Source organism: Zea mays, unplaced genomic scaffold (assembly GCF_902167145.1).
Source record: "Zea mays cultivar B73 unplaced genomic scaffold, Zm-B73-REFERENCE-NAM-5.0 scaffold_138, whole genome shotgun sequence".
NCBI lineage: Eukaryota > Viridiplantae > Streptophyta > Magnoliopsida > Poales > Poaceae > Zea > Zea mays.
In genome coordinates, this window is record NW_023366755.1 from 85,001 (window position 1) to 94,046 (window position 9,046).

Sequence of the window (9,046 nt, forward strand, 5' to 3'; positions counted from 1 at the left end):
CCTCGAGACAGATTTTCACTACAAATAAAATAACCGGATAGAGAGATTTCCTTACTTATAGAGTAGAGCCAGACTGTGCTTCTCCATTCATTCCTTACTTTGGCTTTAACCCAACCTTATCAGATCCAAACTTAGCTTACTTGGCTGTTTTGCTCGTGAGACAGAGGGATTCTACCACCTGCGGCCTAATATAATAATAAACTTAATAATTTGACCGAGGTATTTGGATGTGGCTCGCACTAATCTTATCCGAGACAGAGGCTCAAATAAATAAACTCCTGAGACTGGCCTAAAAGAGTTAATTGGTGCTCTGCGAGACAGGGTTTTTTGGAAAGCTGGAACTCCAGTTCAACGATTCCTTCCGAGTGTAAGAAGCTAGACAGACCGGGGCATTTACCGGGGGGGTTACCTAATAGCTATGGCAAGGAAAGAAGCAAGCGTCACAAACGTATTAAAAAAGTCAATGTTCGAATTCACAGGTTAGTTCAAGCTCAGACAGAACAAAGAGCTAAGACAGCTCGTGCTTTCAAGCCTGCCGGGTACCTTCTTATATTATAGCAGTACCAGAGGTTCCTACAGATTGATTTGAATAGAACACTACACTATAGATTCTTGACAACCATTTCCATTAGATGGACAAATAGAATGTGCTTATCTCTTTCCTCTCAATTGTTTTCAGTAATTCGATATTGACATTTTGTGATTAGATCAAAAAGATTACTGCCACTCAGATCATTTCCAACTTCCTGCTCAATCAACCTCCTTAGTTGAAAACAATTCCTACTAAACTGGGATCAAGGAGAACCCCCTTTCCCAAAGGGGAACCACCATGAGCTAAACTAGGATAGGAAATCCAGAAATGCAAGAAAAGAGAGGAATGCTATATAATCCATTTTACCGCTCATCCTCTTTCAAAGCTAAGTTCCTATGTGAATGAAAAACAAAATGAAAATGAATCAACCTTACCCTTCCCTTAATGTTTGTAACGTAGGCATGTGTTAAGCTAATGGATTTCTGTTCAGTACTTGCTTACTACCTTTCTAGTTGACAGGGACAGGCGAGTTGAAATAAGAGAAGAATGAAGGCCTTCATAAGGAGTTATAGATAACCCAGTCGTGGAAGTTAATGAGTTAAGCCAAGGTAGGTAAGTAAAGATTGGAGTGATGGGAAAGACTATCTGTTTCCTGTAGATGAGCTAGGCAAAGAACGTTCTCAAGGAATATCTCTATCGTATTCATAGCTCGTCTCGTATTGATGGATAAAGATGCGAAACCTTTGCTGAGGAATAAGAGTGCTCTTGGGATCCAGCTGCTTTCAAATCTCTATACTTTACTTTACTACAACTAGATTTCACAAAGCCGTATAGGCATCCGTTGTTGGGAATTCCGTTATAGGGCTTGGTAACTACGGTCATATACGCTATGGATATTATAAAAGGGCTGTTCTTAGGTGAAGCTGGGCCCTGAGCCAATACCAGCCCGATACTGGTATCTCGATACGCATTTCTTGAAACTGGCACTGCACCTGCGCCCACGCCCTCGGACGAGTTATATTCCTTTTTAGCTATATCCCCCCAGTCTCTACTTCTTCTATATCTGATGATACCTTAGCCGGGGGACGACTACGAGGAAGAAAACGAATGAAGGCCTATTTCCTTTTCCCGGTGGTGGCTACCTCGACTCCAATAACAAAGAAGAACTGTAACCCGTACAGCCAATCTAGACTAGACGAAGAAGTTTCGATAGCCACACCAATAGACTGAATTAGTCCTTCTACCTGTCCGAAGCGCCTCTATCATTTGGCCGAGAAAGGCGTCGGCATAATAAGATAGGATAGAAGATAGAAGCCAGCTATGTGCCATTGTAAAAATGGTTTGCTATCACCTTGACCTAAAGAAAAAAGTTTTCTTCTATGGCTCCACTCGCTACTTTTTTTCCGCTCGTTCCCTATCTATGGTCGAGCACTTCGTTCATGAGTTGCTATCACTTTAGCTGTAATAACTAGAACTTCTGCTATCTTCTCAAGCAAGTTCAAATTGCTTTCCTTAGGACGAGCTTTTAAGGCAAAGTAGAAAGAGCTTATTTATTCGTCGATAAAAAGCCTTTACTTAAAACTAAAAAGGAATAGAACCGAAAGCTCTTTTCCAATATAAATGTCAACAAGCACCTGACAGACGCTCATCTACTTCCATTTCCTATTTTTTATCAATATCCTTCCCTTCCCTTCCCTTATAGTTATAGTTATAGATAGTATTCTTTCCTTCGCTTTTCTTCCTCTGGGCATCAAAGGAGGGCGTAGACCAATATTTCATTAAATAAAAAAGCTCTTCATCGCTGGAAACGGACTCGCTTCGCTAGCTCTAGGTGAATTTGCAAAACGGGGAAGAAGGGTATTTTATTTCGAAAGTCAACCGTTCCCGTAACCAGAACCGAACAAGGAAGCTGGGCGTAGACCCGTTACTTCTTACTTTACTACGGTGGAGGGGATGCCATTATTCCAATGCGTATTGACTACGTCGTAGGAACAGCGATAGCGATTGCGTGGGAACACCTTTCGCTCGAGGAGAGGAATGCGGACAACCGGCGAATAGTTTTCAGATGAAGGTACAGATCCGGATTCACGGATCAAAAAAGCAAGGAGCTCCTCATTAGAGGACAGACCCAGCGCTCGAGGATACGGATTCGATTGACCCTCTCCATTTGCTAGCGCTTGATACGAACCCTAGAGAATGTGCTATTCCCTTTTCGCTAGCTCACATGCATGTCCTATTCCTCATTCGCTACGGATATCCTTCAGCTTCCTGCTTCCGCTTCTTCTATATCTGATTCAACCTTAGCCGAGGAGGGTTCATTTTAGTTTCATATATATGGGAAATCCTTACTTCACATTTTTACCTTGGCTTGGGAAGTCACCACAGGATTTGATAAAACTCATCTTCATATATATGTATATGTAAAAGTAGTGCTTTCAATAACAAAACCTTTGCTTTGAACTGCTTTTCCAAGGATCTACACTGGGCTAACTTGAATCTGTTTACTTCACTTCTATTTGAAACTACTCCTCCCGTCGAGAGTTTCTTTCTATATGATAATTTGAGATTGCTCTACCGGACCTGAGTAGTAAGTGTTGACTCATGCGAGTCACTCCTTCTCAGCTTTGACTTCTTGGCTGGCTTGATGCTCAGTCTGGCCAAGGGGATGACCCCCTTTTCTCTACTTTACTTTGTTTAGCTTTGCGAATGATACTTTTTCTTTTAAATAAAGCTTTTTCAAAATTCTATTGCAGCACTTTTGCTAGAAAAAAAGCACGCACAAAAAGCACATTTCTTCCTAGTACTTTTATTTTTCACCCACCCATAGGAAAGATACGTAGCTCGGTCAGGGCATATCCTAAAGCCATTGCCTCCAGCCAGTAGTAGTGGTAGGTAAGCATCTTAAGTTAGGGGTGAAATTGCTTTTCTGACAAGGAAAGGGATTGTAGGCAAGCCTGTATAATTTCCTCTTACCTCTTCTCTGCATTTCCATCTTTCAACATATTCCCAAGCCTGGTGCTCGCTCGGTAATTTCTTGTTTCACTGCTGCCTCTAACTTATTTGGTTTAAAGCCTTCATTGTACGACTGAGGATTGGGTAGATGCTGATTCCGCGGCTCAGATTCAAATAGAACAGAACTGACCACTTTCGTCTGAATCATAATTTCTCGAAAGAACTCTTTCGATAATGTGTTTTTATTCCACTCAATTAGATATAGAGATGCTAGACTGGACTGTCTGCTTTCTTAGTGGACACGAGACCCTGCTCCTTCTTCTTTCTCATTTGCCTCTTTCTTGATCGTTTAGTTCTTGGCTTTCATCCCCAGTGAGTAACTACGGCACGAAAGAGTAACGTATAACGTGACGATCCTAAAAGAGAACCAAAAGCTAGGCAGAAGAAGAATTCCATTCAAGCGAAGAACAGAGTGAAAACAATCCGCGAACCGATGATCATTTTTCCACTGACTGCTATAAGATATAACTGAATATTTGGGTCTTTAAATGGCTTTTTCTTCTTCTTCCGTGATTCGGTATCAGAGCAACGAACTTCTAGGACTGATCTAGGTTGGAAGTTCGCTGGGGTTGCCTAGCGATATCACTTAGCTCAATCTAAAGATATCTGAGCTTGTACCGCATGGTTGGAGGCAAGAAAAGCAGAAGCACCAATGACCTAGCCACCGATCAGTATATTAGAAGGTTTTATAAGCAGCTCTTTCTTAGCTTATATAACTGCACCGTATCCAACGTACGCTCATATAGGCTCAACTAGTAATACCAATGTAGGAACTCCGATTGGTTTCTCACAGGTCGGATCCAATAATATAATAAATAGACTTTATGGTAAGGAGAACGAAGCTAGCAAAGCCAGGCAGAGAGAGTTCTTCTTGATAGGAATATCGGGAGAAGGGCTTATTGATAGGAATAGAGAAGCATAGGAGGAAAACAGGGCGGATGACTCTATGACTTGTAAAAAATAGGGCTTGTAAGGAGTCTAATAAAACTAGAATCGTTACGTTACTTGGTATTACTAGTCTAGTAAAGTAGATATGTTTTTTCTCGCCCATTTTTCTGCCGTCTCATATGTATGAGTAGCAGTATTGGCATTGAAAGAACGTGGGTACAGGAAATAGGGCGGTGGGGGCTAGGCTAGGTCATGTGTCTATTGGGATAGGTAAGAGTTTATGGAGGTCTCACTCTTCTATGATATGGGTCTTTTGTACTACTCCTCTCTTCTTGTCGTACTCGTCTTTGCAGTGAAATAAATGGTTTTGGGTATGGAGAACTATGAGATAGATCACTTTCTTACAACTTGATTTATTCAAAGCAAACTAGATACCATATCTACAGGTCCGTTGGAGAACTCTAAGTAGTAGTTGAAGCAAGGCATTAGGAAGATAGGTCCCACGTAGGGAGGGGAGTTTCTAATTGGACGTGCATTCATTCCCTGGGGAGGGAGTACCGCTTTAAGTGCCGGATTTGTACACATAGTATAGTAAAGACATGAGGGTATTCAATTTTTGAATATAACATGAAAGAAACCTCTCTCCTCTAGCTGGAGAAAGAAGGCTGGTTCTCGGTAGTCGAGGAGAGGTGGAATCTTTCTTAGAACGGAATGTTAAGACACGACCCAACATGTTTCCAGGCAGGTAACGTATAGAAGACTGAAAGTTGAAGTTCCGGTGGGTCTCGTCAATCCTTCCTTATTGCGCCTGCCCCTAATTGGAGCTCTTCTTATCTATTTCTATACCGAGAATAGCTTTATTGACGGGCTGAACGAACCCCTCACTTGGCTAACTCAACAATCATATGTCTGAGAGTCTGGTCTAACTAAGCGGATTGGAGGCGGGCATTTTCATTTCAACGTAGCAGTAGGGAAAGTGATTTCGGGGGGTTAGTACACATGGGCAGTTGGGGCAGTTACAGGTAGTTAAGTTCGGTCTTATTCTTATGGGCAAGTGGTCCTAGAATCTCTCTTTCCTTCTCTAAAGTATAGCTTTACGAAACTAGAATATGAGTAAATATAGAAATAGAATAATAAATAAGAATATCATATAGCCGTGTATTAGTAAGGATAGGTTTTGGTGAGTAGTAGTTCTTGGCATTAGTAAGCTAGCTTCACTAGACTATCTATGACAGGAAATTAGGTAAATGCACAATATCTTTTCAATGAAGTGAATGAAGAAAGATTCATAGGAAATGAACAATAGAAAGAGTACTATTCTTCAGTTACTCTTTTTTCTTGTCTTAGAATAGAGAATGTGTCAATGGATTAGCTGACTTTACTATGTTCCTGTCTTCAAGTATAAGTGAGTTGGTGTCAACGAATAGTTGCTTATTGCACTACTCAGTGAATGAGATATAGCATATATAATGGATTTTTCTTTTCCTTTTACTATACTAACATTCTTCCTTTATTCTACTTACTTCTTTCTCGTCTGTGTCAATGAGAAGTAAGAGTATTCTCGTACTACGAAGAATAGGCAAATCTTTGATTTGGAAGAGTTTTTTACTCATATCTTTGGGACCTTTAAGAGGAAATGAGTGACTTTCTGCCGGAGAATAGTAGTCATCTGTACTCGTCTTTTGTCCTTCCATACTTACTAAGCAAACTAGGTCACACCTGGACAACTAGGGAACATAAGCGGGTGATCTAATGATTCAGTGGGGAAAGCTGTTCATAAGGACCGGTGAGATGGTACTCCCCTGTGGTATCCCAAGAACCGTATTCCCATGGGCATTTCCTCCAAAATAGGCTGTTTTGAGAAAGTAATCTATTAGCTGCACAAGTCCAGAGTTGTGTGTACCCCTAGTGAAAGAGTGGAGGAGTTCAGACGCATATCGATACCAAAGTGAGAAGCCTCTTAATGATGGAGAACCTGCCTCTGCCAAATGCCCAATACAAGCAAGCAGGGGGAGCGGATTCCCAGAGAGAATTCCCGTGTTACTCTGATATTAGAAATAGAGGAAACTAGCACTTTAGAAAGAATGCAGAAAAATGATGGAACTAGAACGAAGCTCTACAAAGTTCACAACTCACCATTGCAACCGTAGGAATCTCTCCGAGGGTAGTAGGTCGGGGGAGCACCTTCCCTTTGCCTTATGGGACCCTCGATCATACTCTTTTCTGATAGCCGGAAAGGAATGACCTAACTTACCACTGAGTAGGCGCCCTTTTTCTTTTCCTTCTAAACTAGCTGCTCTCGCTCTACCAGTTCGTACTGAACTTTCACTTTAATTTATAGGCGATTTGCATTATCCGTTGGATAAAAATAAATATCATAATCAAGTAGATAATGCGATGACTGCCTATCTCTTTCGAGAAGGAGTCCTTTTTCCGATACTTACTATTGGGGTAGGCTAAGGTTACATAGATTGTCTCCTATCTCTCCCCTGTCCTCTCGAGCTAATGACTAAACCGACCCACGACGAGAGGATCAACCACTGCCATAGAAAGAGCAGCGACTAACTAAAACCAAGGAATCCATCATCTGGCATATTGGCAATGGGCGAACTGTCCGAGTGTGGCGTGATCCGTGGATTCCCAGAGCCAGCACTCTAACCAACTGAGCGATTTCCCCAACTTTCAATTGCTAAAAACAGCAGTTCTTTCATTTCGGTATATTTTATATAGCTTTCGCCCTTTAGTTCAAACAAACTTCATCTCCTGCCCTGCCCTGCGTCGGCTCCTCAAAATGGCCTAAAGTACCTCGCCGATAAGCGAGTTCAACCACATCGTGAACCAATTGAAGTCGGTCGAGTACCCATTGGGCGATGAGTAGAAGGCACACTGCTTTTTTTTCCCTCTATGCCGGATAGTTGGTCCACAACCTTACTTATATGTTTATGTGGCAACGCCAAATTCTCTACTATACTATACTATACTAAGATGTTTCAGTTCGCTAGGTTGTCTCTTGCCTGCCCGTGCTACAATTCCTTACTCAAAAGGACTAGAGTGCTAAGCTGCCTTCCCGGCACCACCACTATAATGAATGGCTCAAACAAATAGGAGATGAGAGAGCCCTTTTGATCCTTTCTATTCTATAATATAAAGAGAAGCTTGTTCATCTATCTAGAGAATGAAAAGGAACTAATGCCACTGATAAGAAATACATAGACCGTACGCCCACTTACCACTCTACCACTTCAATTCCATGACGGACTTCTCCGATACCTAGCTTGAGAGAGATCACAGGCATGTGGTGAACCATACCGAGAGAAAGAGCACTGAAATGAACCATATCGAGCACAGGTCTCACTCTACAAGTAAAGTTCGATGAGCTCTTAGCGGAGTTGTGCCTACTATCTACTAAGTGTGTGCTAGGGAAAGAAAGCAAGCAGAGCAGTTCTCACTCTGTCCGGTGACCAAGAAAGAAAGCTTCAAGAATACCGTAAACAGATCAGAGAAACCTCATACCGAATCGCCACGTGAAAGCGGGGTTAAGGTAAGGCAGGAAAGACTGACGCCGAAAGATATGTTTTGAAGAGAGCTCCATCGGGTTGAAGCCGAATTGCAGAGAATCAAGATCTTCTACCTTTGTTTGTTCCATCAATGCCCTTCGGACTGGCCTAAGAGTTGGGTCCCTGTCTGTAATTATGTGGCTAGGTAACCCATTTATGGCTTGTGGTCTTTCTGCTTATGACGTAGCACTATTCCATCTTGTAAATAACGCCTTCTTTAAGGCGCTACTATTTCTAGCGGCATAGGTGCTTTATCACAATACGAAACATGTACATACGATTCCTATTTAGAGATATTCCTACGACGTAGTAAAGAAATTAATAACAAATACGAATACGAATTACGCCTACGAGCCAAGGACGATATATGTATATGACTACGCCAATACTTGACTTGTTTCAATCAATTCTCCAGGGCCCCTAGAGAATTGATTGAAATCGTACGTCTATCGCTATCCAGTGCCTTTTCATCGAGGAAGTACATCCGATGCTTGGCTCCGACAGCTGAGGCCACCCTTCCCTCTTCTAACTGGTATGTATGTGTATTGGACAATCCTTTCATCTTGTTAGCACTTACTTTTCCGTGCTACCCATCCATTCATTAACGTGAATATAAGAATAGGGCCCCGGATATCTTTGCCTCGAAGCCGGTGGAAGGTGAAAAGCACAAAACTAAGCCTTATCCATCCGCTGGTCTAAAGAAGACCTTTTCGGCCGATAGAGAGCTTATTAATAAAAACATTATGCAGGGGCTGAGAATGCGTTGACAGCTGAAGCAACAAAAGAACTTTTCCATAGATAGGCGTACGTACTATGGATGAATTACCACCTCCTTGGAGGAGTGAATGCAAGGACCACTAAAAAACGGATACTTTACCGAAAAGCCTTTGCTTCTTCTTTCGATTGGATAGAAGCTCATACTCCACTTCAACAACTGGTTTGGTGCTGATGTGTCCAAATCCCATGCTCCTACGCCGGGTTGATTGATGTGTCAAAGACTAATGCTCCTTCGAAGGTTTTGATAGGTAAAGCTGTGGCCCAAGAACCCACTACATCT